We start from the raw sequence: 25,659 nt of genomic DNA on the forward strand, positions 1-25,659 counted from the left end.
TTGCTGGGTACTTGATTTAACCGGTGAGGCCAGGCCAGGATGAGCATATCGCTCCAGTTTTGCTGCCGCAGCTAGAGCCATTTGGTTGATTTTATCCTTGGCGGAGCGAGTAATTTGTGGACCCTCTGGGGGTGGTTGCTCTTCAGGAGATCTTTTTCTAGACATGGTTAACCTAGATAGCAACTTGGATCTCTCCCTTTAAATAGTCAGTGGGCCTCCCTTTCACCCCCAGTAGAAGTATCGAGATACCCCAGACCCTGGGCACTCACCTGACCTTCTATATACCTGGCCTACTCCCAATAGTCTCCCCTCTGCCTGCAACCAACACGGGCTGAGAGAGAAGGAAAAAAAAGGGGGGGGAACCCCCCCCCGGCCACAAATCCCGCAGTAATACAGGAGAGGGAGTGGTCAGCACGGTTTTGGACACAGACTAGGCAATCGGGGGGAAAGAAATATATTCAACCCGGTTAAGTTTAAATTTAAATAGCAACATGGGGGGGGGCAACAATACCGGGGAATAACTCCTGATATAACTAGCGCCTAAGCATACAGTCAGAGATGGCAGTTAATTATTGGATGACCCCCAACCTCTTCACCCCCCGGCAAAATTTCTCAGCAGCGGGAAGCAAACTACATCTATAAATGCATGTGAACCTATATACGCAGGAGGTCAAGCAGAGCAGTTCAAGTAGAGCAGTATAATAGCAATAGCATTAAAGTCTATTCCCGCAAAACAGTACGGTTGCACTTGCAAAAATCCAAGAAAGGAGCACTTATCTCAGTCACTGAGCCATAGCAACATACTGCTCCAAAGAGAAATAGTAATCAGTACTGCCGGAACCGCCAGGTCTTCCACTCACTGCAATGTGATGCGTAATACCTTACTGCGATGCATAAGAACAGCAGATGTAGCGTCAGCAACTCACCACCTCGGCTCAAACCACTTCCCGCCGTCTCACCGCTTTCAGGCAGGTGACACAGCCTCTCAGGTTTGTCTCATGGCCAGAGCTCAAAAAAAAAAACAGCATCTCACCTCATCCCTCCACGCCGGCAGGTGGGGGGGGGGTGCTGGAGAAGGACGGGGGAGAGGAGGGGAGCGTGCTCCAGGATATGCTGAGACGGCTTTCCAGTAACCTCCCTCCTACACAACTGAGCGCCAGCCGACCAGAGCCCAAGACGCCGAGCGAGCCATCCCGCCAAGCATGACAGTGAATGGAGCGGAGAGAGGAGAGCAGCGACAGTCTCTCACTCACGAACGCTCATCCTCCCGGCTTCCACACTACCTCACTTCCGCACTGGTCTTGCCCCCTTTTTAGCTCATATTAGTTGTTTCGATTTTTAGCTGACAGCGGCTACTCCTTCTTTCCCTCCCGCGGCTGTCAAAAAAACAAACTCATGGGAACGCACCAAAAATGCACTGGAACTCCAATGTTCTTATTTAAGGTTAAGGGAAAAAGGGGGGAAAAAAGCACTAAAACACGAATGCAAAAAAAGCATCTGGAGTGCATCTGGACTGGGTTTCTATGGTGTGAACTGGCTCTAAAAAATATTTTTCCTCGGGGGGAGGGGGTGGGGCTGAAATTAGTTTGCCACCTCGCTGAAATTAGCTTTTGCAGGTTGGGATGTTTGAAAATGTGCATACAGAAATGCATCTGGAACAGATCTGGAGTGCGTTTTTGTCTTGTGAATCAGCCCTTAACTGCTTGCTGACCGTCTTGCACGGATATACGGCGGCAGAAGGGCTCGTACAGACAAACTAACGTACTTGTACGTTGCCCTTTAAGAAGCGGTCTGCGGGCGCGCCGCCAGCGGCAAGCTCTGTGAGTCGGGTCGCGGGTCTCGATCGCCACGGTGATACCCACAATCGTCTCGTGGAGAGGAGGAACGGGGAGATGCTAATGTAAACAAGCATCTCCCTGTTCTGCCTAGTGACAGTGTCACTGCTCAGCTCTCACTGTGATCGGAGCAGAGATCAGTGACGTGTCACTTGTAGCCACACCCCCCCTACAGTTAAAAACACTCCCCAGGACACACTTTACCCCCTCGCTGCCAGTGTCATATACACAGGAATCAGTGCATTTGTATAGCACTGATTGTTGTATAAATGACAATGGTCCCAAAAATGTGTTAAAAAATGTCCGATGTGTCTGCCATAATGTCGCAGCCACGATAAAAATACGTATCAGCCTAAACTGAGTAAAAAAAAAAGTTTTTTTTAATATCTTTTTGGGGATATTTATTATAGCTAAATGTAAAAAATAATGTTTTTTTTTTCATAATTGTTGCCCTTTTTAGTTTATAGCACAAAAAATAAAAACCGCAGGGGTGATCAAATACCACCAAAAGAAAGCTCTATTTCTGGGGAATTTTGATTGGGAGCCACGTCACATGACCACGCAATTATCAGTTAAAGCGACGCAGTGCCAAATCACAAAAAGTTCTCTGGTCAGGAAGGGGGTAAAATCTTCCGGGACTGAAGTGGTTAAAGTGAAAAGTACAAAAAATCTGGTCTGACCACTAATGGGTTAGAAAAGTCAAACTGCCCGTCCCTCCAGCTTCTATTCGCTGCAGCCATTCACCAGATACACGTTGGGGTTTATTTACTAATACGGTGCAAAATCTGGTGCAGCTGTGCAGCCAATCAGCTTCTAACTTCAGCTTGTTCACTTAAGCTTTGGCAATGAAACCTGGAAGCTGATTTGCTGTGCCTGATTGTGCATTCTCCAGTTTTAGTAAATCAACCCTAATGACTACAGCTATAGAAGAGTCTGGAGGTTTCAAGGACAAGTCGGAAAAGGGCGCGCTGCCCTACAGAAAGACATTCCTCGACCTCTTGACTACTGAGCCCCCTGGAGGGGAGCCCCGCCTACACTCCGCACAGTGACTGCGCTCACTCCCCGCCCATAAATAAAGCTACCCCCGCCTATTGGCACGAGCATTCTCCCTTCACGTGCTTTCTCTGGAGAAGAAGCCGTCCGCCTACCAATCGGATGAGGCCGTAACCGGCACGGGGGCGGAGCGAGGCGAGCTTTAGATAGCTTTGTGGCTCGCTATTATTGGGTGGGAGTTGCCCGGGCAGGACTGGGTGGAACTAGTAAGATTGTGGGTGGGGAAGACGGGGGGCGGAGTCACGTCTTCGGGGCCCTTCAGTGCTAATCGGAAGCGTCTTCATTCCGACGCAGGCAGAGCTGTGTCCAGGCCTCAGGTACGCTTTTTATATATACATAGGAGGAATGTGTGGGGGAGGGGATGGGGAGCCGGGGATTTGTAGGCTGTGATTATAGCCTCTTCTGTGGCAGTGTGATGATTATAGTGGGGGGCACGTGGTGGTGGAGGAGACATTTCATTGTATGTGTGACTGGTGTCAGCTGTACTGCGGTCCATTCTGTCCATGTGTCCTTATTAGATTGCATTCCGACCCCGCCCCCTCCGAGGACACGCCCCCAGCAGATGTCTCCTTGGTACATGGCTGGCACTAGTTTTCTGTTCCCTCTGCCAGTGCCATGAGACTGGGCAGGAGTGAAGCCAATCCCTCATCTCTTCCATGTCATCTCTTAATATAGTAATACCTGCTGATCCTGACATAAAGTGTTTTTTTTTTTTGGGGTGACAACACTCTCCTAATTCTGCTCCTGCGTTGTCACCATGTTGCATGCTCCTCTAGTGTAATTTACAAGCGGCTGTGGTGACATGCGTTGTACTGGCTCAGTCCCAGGTTGTCACTGGGAAACAGTCATTGATCCTGAACAATGTACAGCTTGTAATGGAGCGCCCCCCCCCGTGCCGAAATAGGACGCCTGGGACAGTGGACATGGTGCCAGCTTAAACTGGCACAGGAGAAGGAGCTAAAGAAGCTGCATACTCTGTAAGCCCTTGTTTACAAGAATGCCATTTGACAGTTCTAAGTTGCATGACAAGTCGCACAAATAGGGACTCAGGTTCCTGCGCTCCCTTTTTTTCTTTTATTTTTTTTCTTTCATTGCGACTTGCATGGACTTCTGTTAAAGTCATAAGCTGCAAAGATCTCGGTGCAAATCGCACTGATCTGTGGCTGTGAAGACACAAGGCATGTGGATGGATCTCTCCTGCTGTCCTGACAACGCATATAGCATACACCGCTATTGGCTGCAGGCACTGATCAGATGCAGGTTTTCCAGCAGGACTGTTAGACCGAGCGTCTGCTGAACAGACAGCGGCGTGCAATGACCACTATTTGGTATGTGAGTGTGCCGGGCGTGATCAGCTGCAGAAAATGCTTAAAATACTGAGTTAGTCGGGAGCAGAGGAGTAAGGTGTAATACCTCCATAATGGCTCCGGGGGTTTCTTCTTTCAAACGCTCAGCTTGTTGAGGAGGCGGGAGGTCACCTCCTCACCTTCAGGCTCCTTTCACATAGCTGACTTTTAATGCAACTTTGGCGTCCGATTTTTGATAGGACTTTTACAGTGTGTGGCACTGAAGCCATAACAAAGTAGTGCAGGGACATTTTCTGAAGTCACAGCGACTCCAGTAGTGACAATTTGGCTCTCACAAGTTTGATCCTAAGTCGCTGGGGTGTGAACAGAGCCTGAAGCCCCATACACACACTATCAGATTTTCTGCTGATTTTTGTCTTCAGATTTACCAAAACTATGTAGTGCAAGGGCCTGCCTGATTACCGTATATACTCGAGTATAGGCCGACCCGAATATAAGCCGAGGCCCCCAATTTACCCCCAAAAAACTGGAAAACTTATTGACTCGTGTATAAGCCGAGGGTGAGACATGGCTGTCCATCCCTGCGTGTCCGTCCATCCCTGTGTGTGTGTCCGTCCGTCCATCCCTGTGTGTGTGTCCGTCCGTCCATCCCTGTGTGTGTGTCCGTCCGTCCATCCCTGTGTGTGTGTCCGTCCATCCATCCCTGTGTGTGTGTCCATCCATCCATCCATCCATCCCTGTGTGTCCGTCCATCCATCCCTGTGTGTGTATCCATCCATCCCTGTGTGTGTGTGTGTGTGTGTGTATTCATCCATCCATCCATCCCTGTGTGTGTGTGTGTGTGTGTGTGTGTGTGTGTGTGTATCCATCCATCCATCCATCCATCCATCCATCCCTGTGTGTGTGTGTGTGTGTGTGTGTGTGTGTGTGTGTGTGTGTGTGTCCGTGCAGCCTTGTGTGTGTGTGTCCAGCCTACCTGTGTCCCAAGCCTCCGTCCCGAGCCGCCGTCGTCCCGAGCCTCCTCTGTCCCGAGCCTCCTCTGTCCCGTGCCTCCTCTGTCCCGTGCCTCCTCTGTCCCGTGCCTTCCGGTGTCCCGTGCCTCCTCTGTCCCGTGCCTCCTCTGTCCCGTGCCTCCTCTGTCCCGTGCCTCCTCTGTCCCGTGCCTCCTCTGTCCCGTGCCTCCTCCGTCCCGTGTCGTGCCGATGGATCGCCGCTCTTCTCGGCGGCCATTCTACGATTCAAAAGCTGCGCCTCCGTCCTCCGCCTGTGATAGGCGGAACACTCAATTTCCCAGCAGCCTGTGTTCCGCCTATCACGGACATCCTCTCATACTCGTCCGTAGTATGAGAATGAACGGATGTCCGTGATAGGCGGAACACTGACTGCTGGGAAATTCAGTGTTCCGCCTATCACAGGCGGAGGCGGAGAAGGAGGCGCGGCTTTTGAATTTTAATGTCCGCCGTCTGTCTGCTCGATACGCTGATCGAGCAGTCAGACAGCGGTGACTCGAGTATAAGCCGAGGGGGCACTTTCAGCCTCAAAAAAGAGGCTGAAAATCTCGGCTTATACTCGAGTATATACGGTACATCCAAATTGGAACTCCTAAGGTTTGACCTCATATTATATGGTTTTGATAAATCTGAAGGGGGGGGGGGGGAAATCAGCAGAAAATCTGAATGTGTGTATGGGGCTTAACCCTGTAAATGCTGCATCACTGCATGCAGTTGCTGGGTAGCTTAAGGGTTGCATTTAGTGGCAGACTTAGGGGAGGTGGGGGGATTATTTAACAAGTATTGTTAATGCTTGCGCTGTGGACGGGGAACCGCAAGAGTAATTTTTGTGTAATTCTCAGATTTAGGCTTTAAAGTGGAAACTCCGCTTCCATGCCCTCCCACGTTTGGACCCCTTTTTTGAGTGGGGAGCGGGTGTTTGCCTGCAGCCTTCTGGGACATTTCACAGGTCCCATTTTATAAGGTGCGGTGGGAAGTCGGCTGTAAAGCTGCAAGGAGGCACATCTGGGTTCCCAAAGTAAACAGTGCTGGGGAACTGAAGATCGGCGAAGGACCAGTCTGTGTTTTATGTCGTTGGATCCCTAGACTTCTAAAAGTCAGCAGCTACAGTATTTGTAGCTACTGCCTATTCACTTTTGAAAAAGATTGTCTTTAACCACCTCAATACAGTGCAGTCCAACTTTCAGCTTTCAGAGCTCTCACAGTTTGAATGACAATTACTCAGTCATCCAACACTGTATCCATATGAAACTTGCGTCCTTTTTACCACACAAATAGAGCTTTCTTTTAGTGGTAATCACTAGTGGGTTTTTTATTTTTTGTGCTATAAATAAAATAAAACGTAAATTTTGTGAAAAAAATGCCTTTTTCTTTGTTTCTGTCATAATTTTTTGCTAATTAGTAATTTTTCTTCATAAATTTTGGCCAAAATTTATACTGCTACATATCTTTGGTAAAAAATAACCCACATTAGTATATATTATTTGGTCTTTGTGAAAGTTATAGAGTCTACAAACTATGGTGCCAATCACTGAAAATTTGATCACATCTGATCAGGCCTTCAGTACATCAGGTGTACCTCATTTCTTGAGACACTAACAAGTCAGGAAAGTACAAATACCCCCCAAATGACCCCTTTTTACAAAGTAGACATTCCAAGGTATTAAGTAAGTAGCATGGTGAGTTTTTTTAAGTTGTAATTTTTTTCCCACAATTCTTTGCAAAATGAAGATTTTTTTTTTTTTTTTTTTTTTTACAAAATTGTCATATTATCAGGTTATTTCTCACACACAACATATGCATACAACAAATTACACCCCAAAATACATTCTGCTACTCTTCCCGAGTATGGCGATACCACATGTGTGAGACTTTTACACAGCCTGGCCACATACAGATGGTGACAGGCACTCGGGTACTCTGATGGCCTGGTGACAGGCACTCGGGTACTCTGATGGCCTGGTGACAGGCACTCGGGTACTCTGATGGCCTGGTGACAGGCACTCGGGTACTCTGATGGCCTGGTGACGGGTACTCTGATGGCCTGGTGACGGGTACTCTGATGGCCTGGTGACGGGTACTCTGATGGCCTGGTGACGGGTACTCTGATGGCCTGGTGACGGGTACTCTGATGGCCTGGTGACGGGTACTCTGATGGCCTGGTGACGGGTACTCTGATGGCCTGGTGACGGGTACTCTGATGGCCTGGTGACAGGCACTCGGATGGGCCGTGACGGGCACTCGGATGGGCCGGGTACTCGGGTACTCTGATGGGCCGGGACAGGTACTCTGATGGACTGTGTTTGACAGGTACTATGAGGGGGCAATCAGTATGATTGGTGTACACTGTAGGCGGTAACGAGACGTTACCGCAATTTCCTCCTCACACACGATCGGTGTGTGAGGAGGAGAACCCGGTAACATCTCGTTACCGCGGTTTGTTTACATTTTAGTGATCGGCTGTGAAAGGATCACAGCCGATCACGTGGGTAAACAGCCGGCCAATGGCTGTTTACCAGCGTCGGTGACGAGCAGTGTTCCCGGGGAACACGCCGCCACCGACATGCAGCGCGCTCACGATCGCGCGCATGCGCCGTGCACAGTCGGGGTGTGACCATCTGTGATCGGCCGTGACTTCATCACGGCCGATCACGTGGTAAACAGCCATAACCAATGGCTGTTCACCCCCTACGGTGGCGATCGGTGTGTCTCCGTGACACGCCACCACCGAAGAAACAGGGATGCGCACGCACGATCGCGCGCGTTCCCTGTTTAAACGGGAGGCCGTCATATGACGGCCTCCCACCACAATAGGTGCGCCGCCTGGCCATCATTTGACAGCAGGCGGTCAGCATCTAGTTAAACTGTTTGTAAAGTCTTTCTCAAGTCAGTCTTTATGCAAGACAAAGATTTGTGTCACTCGCGGACTATACTTGTGACCCGATCAGGGGTACTTCTACTGGTAAATCATTGTCTGTAGAATATTAAACACAGGAGCTAGTCGTTTTAGCCTGAAGGAGTCTGTTGTAGGCAGGGTGTACCCACTGGTAATGTCCACATATACATGTTTACTTAAAGAGGCATTAAACCATTGATTTAACAATTGCTACATTCAAGACATGTGCAGCATCAAGGCAGATCAAACCGAGGCTAAGATGGCAGCTTTCTTGGGTGTAAGGCCTCATTCACACCTGAGCGTTTTGTAGCTTGAAGCTACAAAACGCTAGAGGGGGGAAAAAAATCTATTAATCTCAATGGAGATGGTTCACATCTCCACTCCAAGTTCTGGACCCTTTTTTGTCACTCGAATCGGGCAAGTTTGGGTGTTTTTCTTCTTTTTACATTAGTGACCTTTTGCCCTGCACAAAATCTTTAATTTGAATGGGCTTTCTAAAGTACCAAGCAAGGTGCATGCACTATTTCTATGAATGCAGTCCATCATAATGCATGCGTAGTACGTTACTATGCCCTGCACAATCTGTGGTAATCCAGACTAACACCTCCTTACATGTGGCCATAATTTATAGTATTTGGGTGTAGAGAGTAAAATACGTCTGAGGTTTCCCAAGGCCACAGCAATGTACAGTATATTTGCCCATATGAATGAATTGCTGAAAATTCTGTATTTGTGTAACCATTGGCACCAGCGTGTACTAGAGCTGCACGATTCTGGGAATAATGAGAATCGTGATTCTTTTGCTTAGAATGAAGATCACGATTATCAAAAAACTGTTTTATTTGAAAACATTACAGGCAGGTTATCACTGAGTATTGGCAGGAAGGGTATTGCTAGGGTATTGGCAGGGTAAGGAGGGATGGCTGCTTCCATCTCTGGATCTCGCCCCTCCACTGTACATGTTAGTACAGAGGGGGAGAGAGGAAACAGCGTCATGACATGACGCCCGTTTGTTTACAAGTGATCGCTCCGTCTGAGCGATCAGTGTAAACAGCATGCTGTTTCCCGGCCACTGTAACCTCCCACAACCAGGCAGCGGCACGCCACATTGCGCGCTCCAATGACTGACCTCAGTTCCGATGGCTGACGTCAGTTCCGATATCCGCCATTTGCGTTCCACGCTGGTTAGTGGAACCGGCGGCACTAAAAGAAAATCGCAGGTCACTCAGAACTTAGATCGCGTGGGGGGGGGGGGTGAATCGAGATTGCGATCGTTTCGTGATTAATCGGCTCTCCTCTACAGATGTGCGGAGGAGCCAATTATTCTAAATGGGGGGGGGGGGGGCCCACCTCATACATCTGAAAATATAGTGCATTTTTGTTTGTGAAAATGGTGCTGCATTAAAAAAAAAGGGTTGGGACTTTTCCCTGCAGGTATACCCAGTGGTGGCGAACCTTGGCACCCCAGATGTTTTGGAACTACATTTGCCATGATGCTCATGCACTCTGCAGTGTAGTTGAGCATCATTGGAAATGTAGTTCCAAAACATCTGGGGTGCCAAGGTTCACCATCAGTGACATAACCTGTACAATTGTGAACCTAGAATTAAAGCTGTAGTAAACTGTAGTTTTTGAGAGCAAAAAAAAAAAATTCCCTACACGGCAATGTCATAATGTGTGTCACATACTAGCTCGTTATGAGAGACTTGCCTTTTAGAATGAAGCCCTCCGGCGCTGTGCTGTCACCACTGAGAGGCCTGATGTCTTCACCCCGTCTTCCTACTGAGTTCGGAAGCCTCTGGGGGCATGACGACGTCATGGCACAGGCTCTGAAGGTCCGGGACCTTTAGAGGGCATGCAGCGGTCACATCCCTGGCTACGTGCACTCTGAATATCTCTTAAGCCGCGTACACACGGGCGGACTGTCTGGCCAACTTAGTCCGTCAAAACACATTTCAGCGGACAGTCTGCTCGTGTGTGGGCTTCAGCGGACTTTTTCAGCGTGCAGTCTGGCGTACTAAGTATTTCGGAATTTCCGTAATACTGTCCGTCATACTTTGGTTTCAGCGGACAATCCGCTCGTCAGTAGGCTAGTTGGACGGACTAAGTATGACGCATGCCCAGAAAGGATTTACACGGCGAAAGGTTGCATTGCTGTGTATTGGACTTCCTATTTCTAGTCCCGTCGTACGTGCTGTACACGTCATCGCGCAAGCTTTCGACGGACTGTTTGTGCATCCGTGTGTGGTCAAGTCCGTTCATTCGAAAGTAGGACGGACTGTCCGTCGGATTGTCTGACGGACTAAGTTGGCCATACAGTCCGCCCGTGTGCACGCGGCTTCAAACTGAAAGTTTAGCAGATATTGACAGTAAGCCTTACTATAGGCTTGCCTGTAGGTACCAGTTGTAGTACAAGGAGAGTAACGTGATACTTCTCCCCAGTTTTTCTATATTGGAGAAGATAGTGTGTGTGTGTGTGTGTGTGTGTGTGTGTGTGTATATATATTTAAAAAAAAAATGTGTGTGGTGTGGGTTTTTTTTTTTTTCCCCCACCATCACATGCATTTGTTAATGGTACCTCCATCAAATTTTAAATGTTTGCCATCTGTTACTTTGCTCCTGTAAATGTGTTAAATGAGGCAAGGCTGACTGTAATAAAACCTTGTGCTTTCAATTTAAAACAAATACACCAATGTTTTTCCTGGTTGTGAACATCTCCACTGCCTAACTGGATGGATCTGTTCTGTTTACCCAAAATAAGTGTTTAACCCATTCTGGTGTTATCTGATTTTTAACACAATGAACACACTTTTAGCTTTCTGTTCGATACAGGCTTGTTCACTCCAAATCTGGTGAGCTGCATGATTTGTATAGAACAATTTAGGTTCAAAGCAAGGACACATGGGGGGGAGGGGAAGGCGTTCTACTGTATTCACACCATGATAAATATTATGTGTGTGTGTGTGTGTGTGTGCGCATGCGCGGCATAAGAAATGTTGTATGTGTGTACTTTTAGGACCCTTTCACATGGGCGGACAGATCAGGTCCACCTGATCGGACACTCCAGTCTCCTCTATGGGGTGGCGGGTGTCAACAAAAATGTCTGACACCCACTGATATTCAATCCTATCCGCTCTGCTAAAAAACAGATGCATGGGGATCCATTGCCCATCTGTCTATCGGATTGGGTGGCAGTTGGGTATAAACAAACAGGCGGTCCGTTTTACATCTGACCATCCATAGAGGAAAGCTGGCTGTGTCTGTGTCCATTCTGCATAAGTGCAGCAGACACGGACTAGCCATCCACCTGCTCAGCAGGGATCAGTGGACAGTAGAGCTGCATGATTAATCATTAACCACTTCCCGCCCCAGTCAATAGCAGATTGACGTCTGGGAAGTGGTTTAGTTGTCCTGACTGGGCATCATATGATGCCCTTCAGGATAACCTGCTGTTGTGGGGGCGTGCATTGCGGAGATCGTTGGAGCGGTGTGTCAGTCTGACACACCGCTCCACCAATCTCGGTAAAGAGCCTGGAGTGGAGGCGCTTTACCATGTGATCAGCCATGTCCAATCACGGCTGATCACGATGTAAACAGGAAAAGCCGTTGATCGGCTCTCCTCTACTCGCGTCTCTCGGACATGAGTGAGGAAAAGCAGATCGGCGACTCTCCTGATGGGGGGGGGGGGGGGGTCTGCGCTGATTGTTTATGAGCGCAGACCCCCCTTGGATGCCCACACTAGACCACCAGGGAAGTGGGCAACATGTGGATGGCCAGGTATGTACCCTATGGCCATCCACATGTACAAATGAATGCCCAATGTGTGCCCACAAATGGGCACTGACTGCCACCATGATGAAACAAATTAAATCAGCAATGCCACCCATCAGTGCCCATCAGTGCAGCCATATCGGTGCCAGTCACTGACAACTTATTTACAAAAATTTTTAACAGAAACCATGAAACTTTTTTTTTTTCTGTCTTTTTTTTTTTTTATTTTTTTTTTTTTTTTTTTTATTTGTTGCACAAAAAATAAAAATCGCAGAGGTGATCAAATACCACCAAAAGAAAGCTCTATTTGTGGCAAGTAAAGATACTAGAGAATAAAATGGTGGCACTGTATTTGCACAGCGGTCGTTCAAATAAATTACACTTTAATAAATTAACCACTTACGGACCGGCCGTCGCAGTTTTACGGCAGCTGTTTAACCACTTTCAGACCGGACCATTTTGCTGGTAAATGACCAGAGGTCTTTTTACACTTTGGCACTGCGCTGCTTTAACTGGTAATTGCGCGGTCATGCAATGTTGTACCCAAACAAAATTTGCGTCCTTTTCTTCCCACAAATAGAGCTTTCTTTTGATGGTATTTGATTGCCTCTGCGATTTTTATTTTTTGCGATATAAACGTAAAAAGACCGCAAATTTTGAAAAAAAATGATATTTTCTACTTTTTGTTATTAGAAAAATCCAATAAACTCAATTTTAGTCATACATTTAGGCCAAAATGTATTCAGCCACATGTCTTTGGTAAAAAAAAAGTCAATAATTGTATATTTATTGGTTTGCGCAAAAGTTGTCACATCTACAAACTAAGGTACGTTTTCTGGAATTTACGCAGCTTTTAGTTTACGACTGCCTATCTCATTTCTTGAGGTGCTAAAATGGCAGGGCAGTACAAAACCCCCCCAAATGACCCCATTTTGGAAAGTAGACCCCCTAAGGAAATTGATAAGAGGCATGTTGAGCCCATTGAATATTTTATTTTTTTGCCTCAAGCGATTGAATAATGACAAAAAAAAAAATTTTTTTTTTTTTTTACACAAAGTTGTCACTAAATGATATATTGCTCACACATGCTATGGGCATATGTGAAATGACACCCCAAAATAAATTCTGCTGCTTCTCCTGAGTACGGGGATACCACATATGTGGGACTTTTTGGGAGCCTAGCCGCGTACGGGGCCCCGAAAACCAAGCACCGCCTTCAGGCTTTCTAAGGGCGTAATTTTTTGATTTCACTCCTCACTACCTATTACAGTTTTGAAGGCCATAAAATGCCAAGATGGCACAAAACCCCCACAAATGACCCCATTTTAGAAAGTAGACACCCCAAGCTATTTGCTGAGAGGCATGTTGAGTCCATGGAATATTTTATATTTTGCCACAAGTTGCGGGAAAATTACAAACTTTTTTTTTTTTTTTTTTTTTTTTCACAAAGTTGTCACTAAATGATATATTGCTCACGCATGCCATGGGCATATGTGAAATGACACCCCAAAATAAATTCTGCTGCTTCTCCTGAGTATGGGGATACCACATATGTGGGACTTTTTGGGAGCCTAGCCGCGTACGGGGCCCCGAAAACCAAGCACCGCCTTCAGGCTTTCTAAGGGCGTTACAGTTTTGAAGGCCATAAAATGCCAAGATGGCACAAACCCCCCCCAAATGACCCCATTTTGGAAAGTAGACACCCCTAAATTTAGGGGTACACTAGTGAGACTAGGTAATAAATGGCGGGTGCCCTGAAACTATAAAAAAATAACTAACCAACCAGCGTCACCTGTAACAGTTATATGGTGATCACTGGTGAAAGGGTTAACTAGGGGGCAATCAGGGGGCTTTATGCGGTAGTATATGGGGGTCCCTGGCGCTATAAAAAGCTGCAGCGAACCTAAATACCTACCTGCCTAACTAGCGTCACCTGTGACACTAATACAGCGATCAGAAAAACGATCGCTTATTAGGCTGGGTTCACACTGGAGCGATGTGGGAACGCCACGAATGCGCGGCGGGTTCCCGCATCGCATGCCTCCCGGCGGCAGTTCACACTGCCCTATGCGAACTGCTGGGAGTGTCAGTGAAATGTTACTGACACCCCCAGATCAGTTCGCATATCGCAGTGCGATCTGCAAACTCGGATCGCATGGTGTGAACACCCATGCGATCCGATTCTGCTGCGGGCCAAAAAAAGGGTCCCGTGCGAATTTGCGGCGGGTGCGGCGAATGGCTGAACTCGAATCGCACAGAGATCGGATGTGATTTGCACTGCAGTGCGGTGCGAATCACATCCGTTCTCATAAACCGCTGCAATGTGAACCCAGCCTTAGTGACACTGGCGACGGGGGGTGATCACGGGGTTAAACCTTTATTGGGGGGGTTAGGGGGGTACCTTAGAACTAAAGGGGGCTAACCCTAACTGCCCTAACAGTTATTAGTCACAAATGACACCCGCCGGGTGATCAGGGGGTTAAACCTTTATTAGGTAATAAATGGCGGGTGCCCTGAAACTATAAAAAAATAACTAACCAACCAGCGTCACCTGTAACAGTTATATGGTGATCACTGGTGAAAGGGTTAACTAGGGGGCAATCAGGGGGCTTTATGCGGTAGTATATGGGGGTCCCTGGCGCTATAAAAAGCTGCGGCGAACCTAAATACCTACCTGCCTAACTAGCGTCACCTGTGACACTAATACGGCGATCAGAAAAATGATCGCTTATTAGGCTGGGTTCACACTGGAGCGATGCGGAAACGCCGCGAATCCGCGGCGGGTTCCCGCATCGCATGCCTCCCGGCGGCAGTTCACACTGCCCTATGCGAACTGCTGGGAGTGTCAGTGAAATGTTACTGACACCCCCAGATCAGTTCGCATATCGCAGTGCGATCTGCAAACTCGGATCGCATGGTGTGAACACCCATGCGATCCGATTCTGCTGCGGGCCAAAAAAAGGGTCCCGTGCGAATTTGCGGCGGGTGCGGCGGGTGTGGCGGGTGCGGCGGGTGCGGCGAATGGCTGAACTCGAATCGCACAGAGATCGGATGTGATTTGCACTGCAGTGCGGTGCGAATCACATTCGTTCTCATAAACCGCTGCAATGTGAACCCAGCCTTAGTGACACTGGCGACGGGGGGTGATCACGGGGTTAAACCTTTATTGGGGGGGTTAGGGGGGTACATTAGAACTAAAGGGGGCTAACTCTAACTGCCCTAACAGTTATTACAGTCACAAATGACACCAATGCAAAAAAAAAAAAAAAAAAAAAAAAAAAAATGACATTGGTGTCACTGTGACTGGGGGGCAGGGGTAATTGGGGGGGTGATCGGGGGGTAAAGGGGGGGTGTGAGTGTGCCTGGCATGTTCTACTGTGTGTGTGAGTGTTGGTGCAACTTACTGATCCGCTCTCCTCCGTGTCGGAACGAAAAATACCGACACGGAGGAGAGAATACATCACTTCCTCTCCTGTGTTTACATTACAGGAGAGGAAGTGATGTCACCGGGGATTTCTATTCGTCGGGAGCGATCGCGAGGGGGTGGCCATGAATGAATGGCCGTCCCCTCGTCCGGGATCGCTCCCGTACGAATACCGACCGCCGCAGGCACCGGGCGGGGGCCCGATCGGGCCCCCGACCCGCGGGAGGCAAGGGACGTACATGTATGTCCTTATGCCTGCCCGTGCCATTGTACCGACGTACATCGGCGTGCGGCGGTCGGCAACTGGTTAAAGAGGAATATCGTTATCCCCATCTCGGGCGATCCGCTATAAGATGACAGTGGTCACTTTTATCAGTGGCGGGAGAGGGGGGCCCCCCCCTTCCACCGCGATTTGGTGCCTTCCGCCACTTGCCAAAGCTGTCGGCAGTGGCGGAGGTGATCACGTCCTGCTGTAGGCTTAGTATGGAGACGAGTGAGGGGAAGATGGCCCCTACCCGTCTCCATACAATTGCTGGGTGGAAGCGACGTCAAAACGTCACTTCCGCCCACAGCTCTTAAAGGGCCAATTTTTTTTCCTTTCTTCTTTTTTTTTTTTTTTAATTATTGCATTTTAATCTAAATATGAGATCTGAGGACTTTTTGACCTCAGATCTCATATTTAAGAGGACCTGCCATTTTTTTTTTCTTTTAATAAACAATTTAATGACTTTATTTTATTAAATCGTGTAAAAATAAAAAGGTATAATAAAAAAAAATTTTTTTAAATGTGCCCCGTCCCGCGGAGCTCGCGCGCAGAAGTAAACGCATACGTGAGTAGTGCCTGCATATGAAAACGGTGTTCGAACCACACATGGGAGGTATCGGCGCGATCGGTGGAGCGAGAGCAATAATCCTAGCCCTAGACCTCTTGTAACGCAAAACATGCAACCTGTAGAATTTTTTAATAGATCCCATGAAACACGTCGGGCCTAACCTAGATGCAATGCATACATACTTACATGGTCTGTGGATTATAACTGTTATATTATAATGATTTTTTATTATTGAGGACAATACTATCATATATTCTATTAATGGTTTTTAACAGGTAAATGTTTTGGATACATGATTTGTTATATTATGTGCCATTATTGCATGTATTGTCTGCCATGTACCTACTCAATCATGGCAAACAAATACTTGTTCATGTTTCACTTTGACTCCTACGATTGGCCACAATATAGACGCCTCATTTAAAGTCCCGACCCTGTTTCTCTATATATTGAGATTTTTAAGGGTAAACGTTTTGTCGCCATTCCACGAGCGGGCACAATTTTGAAGCATGACATGTTGGGTATCAAATTGGCGTAACATTATCTTTCACAATATATATATTAAAAAAATATTTTTTTTCCAAAAAAAGTGCACTTGTAAGACTGCTGCGCAAATACGGTGTGAAAACAAAGTATTGCAACAACCGCCATTACATTCTCTAGGGTGTTAGAACCCCCAAACATTATATATTGTTTTTTTTCTAAGTGATTTTCTAGCCAAAAAAAACAGTTTTAAACATGTAAACACCAAAATCTCAAAACGAGGCTGATCCTTAAGTAGTTAAAGAAAAAACTAACCAGTAAAGTTATCCCAATTTTTATTTTCCTTTTTTCTTTTTGTATGTGAAAGATTTTACTCCGCGAGAATCGTGTTCTTCTAAGCAAAAAAAATTGTGATTCTCATTTTGGCCAGAATCGTGCAGTTCCAGTGGACAGATTCCCCACTAAGCAGGCATACTCTAACAGAGCCCGCTCCGTGTATAAGAGGCCTTGTGTAGCACAACTCGCCGCATTGTATGTCACGGTAATGTACTTCAGTGCATGGGCTTGAATAAAGTGTCATTGTGTGATATTTCAATAAAGTAAAAATAAAAACCGGTTGGAACAACGCATTGCCCAGCCCCTCACTGTTCCTACACAATGTACAACACTACGCACAAGCCCTTAAAGCCTATCGCTAGGGAAGGGAAATCTCCTTCTTTGCAGTTGTTCAGAACGAGGTGACATAGAACAGGTACGACGGGACTGTAAAGAGGCCAGCACTGCAAGGGTTAAATGGGTTTAAATGCTCGTTTATGTCTAGGGAGCTGGAATAAGTAATTTTACTTGTTGGATCCTTGGTTGCTCTAGAAGCTGGCACTTTCCTCCTCTTCTCCCCTACGCTGTGTCAGTGGGCTGTCCCTTGGCATTCTCACATCTAGTGCAGCGATATGGGCTCCACATTTGTACATGATTGTATCAGGACCTGGGGGAGAAAAGGCTGCGGGGACTGGCCCATCAGCACAGAGGGAGCCTAAAAGAGTGGAGGATCGAGTAAGTAAAACGGCTTCTTTTGTCCCCTTTATAGAAAAGTGTTTAACCCCTGCAGTGCTGGTGCAGTCCCAGTTCAAGGGAAGATTTGTTTTCCCTGGAATTCAGCTTTAAGAGATGTATAGAGGGCTTTACTAAGAGGATATTCTCCAAGGAGTGCCTCGGGTAGACTTTAAAGCTGCTGCTTTGTGCTGGAAATCTACACTGTGGCGTGACGTGTAGCAGAGAGATATTTCTTCTTGTGTCTGGCCTGAGTTCATTGGGTTCAGAGCTCTGTATTTAGCCAGCAGTGTACTGCAAGGGTTATCCTATTTCAGTTTGCTTGTATGTAATGTATGTATTGAGCTTTGGGCACATTCTCAGCATATCTGCATAGATCAACCCTGGCTCAATGCAAGGGCATACAGATCAATGATTACACCATAATGCAGCATGCCTGTGTTTCACTGCACCACGTCTACAATAACTAGTAGTTCTCCCCACTGTACATGTTCCTGGAGAAAACTCTCTAGAGCAAGGGTCTTCAAACTATGGCCTTCTAGTTGTTCAGGAACTACAATTCCCATCATGCCTAGTCATGTCTGTGAATGTCAGTTTTACAATGCCTCATGGGATGTGTAGTTCTGCAACAGCTGGAGGGCCATAGTTTGAGGATCCTTGCTCTAGAGTCCTGGGTACTGCAGCAATCGCCAGCTGGAGACGGGATCAGAAAGCAAAATGAGTATATGTGCCAGCACACCACAGATCATGTAGTGTCCAAATGTTTTTTTATTGAAGCATGATCACATCACAAAAAAAGTGCACTACCCTTTATTTATTTATTTATTTATTTTTTTGTGATGTGATCATGCTTCAATTAAAAAACTCTTGGACTCTTCTTGATGCGTGGTGTGCTGGTACATATCCTAAACATGTACAAATGCATTGCCCTACACCATGCACACCAGCGTGTACCTGTTTTAGGGATGAACTTAGGCCAGTTCGGGTTACTTGTCTGAACCTGCCTGAGCTATCCAGGCCAGGAAGCTGTTTCTATAGATAGCCAGCCATAAGTGGCCAAGGCATTCCCGGCCTGCATGGGACGTGTATATGTGTGACTATGGGGAATGCCATGCCAGCTTATTGGTGGATTCAGACTAGGATCCCAACACACCTGAGTGCCTCCCTACTGTTAATGAGCCCTCTAAGTTTTACAGCCAAAAACATTCACTTTCTCACTTCTGTACATCGCACCCTGCCACAAACTAAGATACTGTATATATAGTCTAACGTCCTGTACACACGGTCGGACTTTCCGACGTCAAAATCGGTCAGATTTTTTACCGACAGATTTTGGCCCAAACTTGTCTAGCATACACACGGTTGCACAAAGTTGTCAGAAAATCCAATTGTTCAGAACAAGGTGACGTAGAACAGGTACGACGGGACTGTAAAGAGGCCAGTAGCTAATAGCTTTAATCTCGTAACTTATTCTGAACATGCAACAAAAAAATTGAAAAAATACCGGCGCACTAGGGACAAGAAAATATGAAAATATATCTGTTTGCTGCAACCTAATATAGAAATATCACTATGTGAGTCAATCTAATTAGTATATGTGTGTAATGGGGGTTGCGCTAACTTTATTTACTATGATGGTGTCTTATTTCCAAGGGCAAATTCCATAAATTAACTGATATCACTACCAGTTAAACCACCACTTTTGCAGGTGATAAAACCAAAAAAAGAAGAAAATAAAAATGTATATAAATATGTATGTGGTGGCACCACTGCAGTTTGTGTCTGTTAGCCAGACCCCTAACTCCTGCACCGGTGTCACCAAACACAACCTATCTTGCTCAGACTACAAACAACTAAAGTGCTCCAACCCCAATAGTTATATTAGAAATTATGTGCAAAACCTGTAAAAAAATCAACAATAAATAATTTCAACAATGTGGAAAAATGTGTGAAAAAACTGCTTGCTGCTTACTCTATAACACAAACAGTATATGCCACAATAGGCTCCAATGTACCATCAATTTTACAAGTGCTTAAATATCTCCTGTAAGAAAAAGTGCTGCGTGCATATAATACATAAATCTAAACAGTCTCTTTAGTGCTTAAAGTGGTTGTAAACCCTTACAAACCACTTTGACCTACAGGTAAGCCTAGATTAAGGGTTACCTGTAGGTCCAAGAAATATCTCCCAAACCTATACGGTTTAGGAGATATTTGGCCGAAGACGGGCACCGCTATCTACGGCGCATGCGCCGTAGACAGCGGCGCGCAGGCACACTGAGCGGGGCATCGTCGACGACGGCAATGCCGCGAGTCTCGGCTCCTGTGCGCATGCGCGGGAGTGACGTCATCGCTGCTCCGGCGAATCACAGCGCCGGAGCAGCGAGACCCACCAAGAAATGGACGCTCGGAACTACAGGGGACAGTGGTGACATCGCTGGCTCCTGTGTCAGGTAAGTGACACATAATGGACTACTATGCGATGCATAGTAGTCCAATATGCTTTGCCTTAACAGGGAATGAAAGAGGAAGTAAACTCATCAGGGTTTACTTCCTCTTTAAGGTTTTCTTGATAATGCTTCTATTTCCACTCAGTGTCAACCAGGGACAAAAACCAAGTGCTTCACCACCACCGGAAAGATTGGCCACTCACCATACCTAGTCTGTGTTATCGCCTTTGGTTCATTTAAGGATAACCATTCCTTCACTGGTCACATCAATGATTTCTCCCCAAGGAAAGTTAAAAACTTCTTGTACTGATATGGCTCAAAAAGACATGCAAAGGACCATCATAGTGTAGCAAGTAAATGCAAATTTATTTCAAATAATATTTAAAATCAATCAGATGTGCACTCACATGGATCAGTGTCACAGCCTTCAGTGGTGTCCCATGGATGCACGAATCTCTCTTCCAACTCGCGGGATTCAGACAGCCGCTACACGTTTCGCAAATCGGTAATTGCGTCTTCAGGTACATGCGTAGCACTTTGTCTGTCGGCATTGTCTACACACGATTGGAATTTAAACGATTGGATTTTGTTGTTGGAAAATTTTAGATCCAGATCTCAAACTTTGTGTCGGAAAGTCGCATGGAGCCCACACACAACTGGAATTTCCGACAATGCTATCCGATTGCGCATTTTCCGCCAGAAAGTCCGACCGTGTGTACAGGGCATAAAGCAGGCATTGCGAGATTGATCTTGTTTCTTCCATTATACTGTCAGGCATTTGAATACCCTTTAATTAGCACCCTATCTGTCCTAAAACAAGTTTGTCTGCCTATGTCAGAGAACAGGGCATTCAGCTGGATCCTGGGGACATTTCCTGTTATGACCTTGCTGGAGGACGGTGACATTCCTCTTTTATGTCTGTGTGCTTTGTATCAGCTGATGCAGTGTGAGTTATTGCATCTGGGCATGGATTCAGCACACTTGTTGCTCATGCAGCCAAGGCTTCACTTGTGTGGTTCTTCCTGGCATTTGATGTCCTGGCTCCGCTTCATAACTGTTATTCTCCTAAAATGAGAATTTTCTCTTTCAGGGGCCATTTCTTTCTCTAGAGCATTTAAATGGCTTGTACAGAAAGGTATACAACATGTTAAAGCTGTTGTAAACCCGCTGAATTTTTTTTTATTTATTTTTTGTCACCTGCAAAGGAAAAGGCATAATGAGCTAGTATGCACCGCATACTAGCTCATTATGAAATGCTTACCTTCGAACAAGGCCACGACATCTGGCCCGATCCACGCCGATGGAGCTGACATGTTCCCTCTGCGTTTCTTCCAGGTATCGCGGCTCTGGCGCTATGAGTGGCCGGAGCCGTGATATCGTCACTCCCGCGCATGCACCGCTGCAGTCAGCGGCACATTACGAGGGGAATATCTCCTAAACCATACAGGTTTAGGAGAAATTTATATATATATATATATATATATATATATATATATATATATATATATATATATATATATATATATATATATATATATATATATATATATATATATATATATATATATATTTATTTCCCCCCCCCCCCCCCCCCCCCCCTTACAGGTAATCCTTATTATAGGCTTTCCTGTAGATAAAAGTAAAAAAATTACAACCACTTTAATTTGTAACTAGTGAGGCACATGCATGTTATTGAAAGTTTATTAATTAAAGAGGTGTGTTTTTTTTTTTTTTTTTTTTTTTATATTCGTTGTCATTTAAAAAGTTGCATTTGAGAGACTGTTGCGCAAATAAAATGTGACATAAAATATTGCAACAACCACCATTTTATTCTCTAAGGTGTCTACTAAAAACAATATATTTTGGGGATCCTAAGTAATTTTCTAGCAAAAAAAATTTTTTTAACTTGAAACCAATAAATGTCAGAAAAAAGATTTAATTGGTTAAACTTTTTCTTTTGCACACAGTCTATTCCATTGACAAATTGTTACAAAGTTTATACTTAAGTTCAACTGATAAAGAATGTTTTGATTCTTGGCAGACTGCCCAGTTTTTCTTTGTTCTTCTGAGGCCACAGCCATCGAAAGGAAGAGAGAATTCTTTGCATAGAAAGAATTGTGAAACACTTTAGTCAAGATCGTGATAATTGTGCTGCTCTACTGGCTAGCTTTTAAGCTGGATTCACACCTATGCATCTTTAGTGCTTTCTGCATTTTTGCACTACAGAACATGTTCCATAGGAAACCATGTTAAATGGACTGTAGTGCAAATATGCAAAAAGCACTAAAAATGCATAGGTGTGAATCCAGCCTTAAAGGCTAAAAGGATTGCACTGAAGTTCTTGGTGTGTGTGCGCACGTGTGTTTTTTTTTTTTTTGCAGGTTAACAAGTCACGATATGTGTTGACACGAAGCAAAGTGTGTGTGTGAATCTTTAGATCTGTTCTTATTGTGTGTCAGGCATGGGCTACATGAGCAATATAGAGCTGCATGATTATTTGTAAAAAAACAAAAACAAATCTTGATCTCGCTTCAACCCCTTTCACGATCTTAATCCAGAATTTCCATTTTTCACCTAACAAGTGCACAGCAGTTCTGTGCTCACAGCTGTCAAAAAAAAAAAAAAAAAAAAAAAAAAAAGCAACAGGCAAAGTTTCACAACATTGCTGAGATGAAAGGGATGAACTTCAGTCTGTAAATGAGGTCTGTTTCACTTAAAGACCAGGCCTTTTTCTGACACTTGTTGCTAACTTTTTTTTTTGCAATATTTTATGTCACACTGCATTTTCCCAGCAGTCTTTCAAACTAAATTTAATTTACTTTTTTTTATTAGTATTTAATACCAAAAAAAAAAGTTACTCCAATTTTTCTTTTTTTTCTTTGTATAATGTGAAAGATGATGTTGCACTAAGAATAGTGATCTTCTAAGCAAAAAAATTGTGATTCTCATTTTATCCAGAATCGTGCAGCTCTACTTCCATGGCTACATTCGAACATGTGACTAGCACCAGTGTGAACGACAGTGGAAGGCAGTGGCGGAATTATAGGGGTCACCGACATCGCCATGGCGACCGGGCCCCTTGCTGCAGGGGGCCCTTGAGGGCCCCCTGTACTCTTTGATAGGAGGGGCGGCTGAGAGGAGCTCTCCGATCGTCGGCCAATTACAAACTAATCGGCACTATGCACGGAGCTCCTCACATTGGCCTCAAGTGAAAGCACAGCACAGGGCAGTGCTCTTTGTCTCCCCCCTACAGTGCAGTACCCGGCAGGAAGAGCCAATGTAAAGGACTGCTGTGTGTTTCTTTTTTTTTTTTTACTTTTACTGGTTGGTGGCAGGTTGCACTGGTTGGCGGTGGCACTGGCAGGTGGCTTTGATTGGTAGTGACGGTTGGCGGGTGGCACTGGTTGGCGGGTGGCACTGGTTGGTGGTGGCACTGGCAGGTGGTTTTACACTGAGCACTCTGTTACTGAACAGTAACAGGAGCTGTCAGAATTGAGCTTGATGTCGGGGGGTGGGCGGGACTTGGCAGCTATCAAACACCAGCCAATGATTGGGCTGCTTAAGAAAAGGGGTGGGGCCACATACACGTAGCGACCCGCCCATATCCCATTGGCTGGTGTTTGATAGCTGCTAGGTCCCGCCCACCCCGACATCAAGCTGAAATCTGACAGATCCTCCTCTCTCCTTTCTCAGTTGCTTGTCAGTTTCACACACTTAGACCCCTTTCACACTGGGGCGTTTTCCAGGCGTTTTTCAAGCGCTTTAGCGTTAAAAAAAAGCGCTTGAAGGAAGCCTCATCTGCAGTCCCAATGTGAAAGCCCAAGTGCTTTAAGAGCCCTTTCACAATGTCAACGCCCGAAAAACGCTTGTAAAGCGCCGCTTAAACTAGCAGCGCTTTACCAGTGTTTTTCGAGCGTTATTGGGGCGCTTTTAACCCCTGCTAGTGGCCAAATAAAGGTTTAAAAGCGCCTACAAAACACTGCTGCCAATAGCGTTTTACAGGCGCTTCCCATTGATTTCAATGGGAAGGGGCGTTGTATTCACCGCTCCAAAAGTGCTGCAAAGAAGCTGCTTGCAGGACTTTTTTTGCCGCTCTCGGGCTTTTACATTGGGATTGCAGTGGCAGCTTCTTTCAGGCGCTTTTTTTTTAATGCTAAAGCGCCTGAAATACGCCCCAGTGTGAAAGGGATCTCGGTGTGAAAGCACTTGAGCTTTTACATTGGGATTGCAGTTGTGGCTTCTTTCAGGCGCTTTTTAAAAAAAATGCCCCAGTGTGAAAGGGGTCTTAGCGCAGCGCTTGATGCTTGCCAGAGCCGCTGAGTGTGGAGGAGGGAGGAGGACGGCAGTCAGTGTTATGCTCTGCATGTCTGGGGCATCAATAATGAGTGGGCTGGTGGCAGCTTAGACGCCAGGTTGCGTTTTCTGGTCGCCATGGCAACCTGGGGTTTGTGTGTGTGTGTGTATATGTATGTATATTTTGTGTGTGCACTTTTTATGTAAAATACTGTTCCTCCGAAAAGGCATTTGACAGCTAATAGAGAGGCAATATGTTACCTACTGACCACCTGTTTTAACCCCTTAAATGCATCATCACTATGCTGCAACTGCATGCAATGCACACAGTTGCAGGGGGGTTGCAGTGCAGCCCCATTCCCCTAGGGGTATACTTCAAGTACTCGCCATTACCGATACCTACCACGACTGTTTTGTTTTAACTTCAGCTGTCGGCAATGGTACAAAGCAGTGAAAAGTTATTTACAAATTAAATAAAAAGAAATAAAAAAAAATCTATCTATTTCATTTGTAAATAACTTTTCACTGCTTTTGTACCATTGCTGACAGCTGAAGTTAAAACAAAACATTTGCGGTAGGTATCGGTAATTGTTATCGGCGAGTATTAAAAAAATAAAAATAAATAAAATCTATTTAATTTTAGCGCTTTTTCAATGTTAATCTAGATGTGTAAAAATATTCACTAACAAAGCAAACAAAGTTTTAATTGTTTATAAAATAGATGTTAAAAGGAAAAAGCAGGAAAATAATACTCATAGGGAGTTAATTAAGCTTGATTAGAGTAAATGAAGGGTTATCAAGGGGTTAAACAGAGGAATATTTGTTCATCTCTTTGATCTGAAGATGAAGAAACAGAAATGTACAAAAAGGAAACAATGTTTCTTTTTATTTTAGTGTTTCAGGGCAGAGCAATGTGGTTAAAGTGGTTCTGCACCTACAAAAAAAAAACAAACAAAAAAAAAAAAAAATATTAAAAGCCAGCAGCTACTATATTGCAACTGCTGACTTTTAATAAAATCACACTTACCTGTCCCAGGGTCCAGCGATGTCGGTGGCAGATGACGAGCGATCGCTCGTCTCGCTGCTGCCCCCGCCGCCATCCTCTGTCAGGGAATCGGGAAGTGAAGCATCGCGGCTTCATTTCCCGGTTCCCTACTGCGCATGCGCGTCTCTGCTGGTCCCCGCTGTGTCCTGGGAACTGTGTGTTTCCTAGAACACAACGGGGGGGGGGGGGGGGGGGGGCTCTGCGGCGGGCTG

At 45.8% G+C, this 25,659-nt stretch overlaps 1 protein-coding gene across 1 annotated transcript in view; it reads left to right on the forward strand.

Moving 5' to 3' along the window:
* The first annotated feature begins 3,068 nt into the window (after nt 1-3,068).
* SLC25A30 (solute carrier family 25 member 30) overlaps nt 3,069-25,659 on the forward strand; it is a 57,024-nt gene continuing 34,433 nt past the window's right edge. The window contains exon 1 of the mRNA XM_077483222.1: nt 3,069-3,205. The gene's annotated coding sequence lies outside the window, so the exon portion shown is untranslated. The remainder of the gene's footprint in view (nt 3,206-25,659) is intronic.

Source organism: Lithobates pipiens, unplaced genomic scaffold (genome assembly GCF_037356315.1).
Source record: "Lithobates pipiens isolate NorthernLeopardFrog02 unplaced genomic scaffold, aLitPip1_a1.2 Scaffold_16, whole genome shotgun sequence".
Taxonomy (NCBI): domain Eukaryota; kingdom Metazoa; phylum Chordata; class Amphibia; order Anura; family Ranidae; genus Lithobates; species Lithobates pipiens.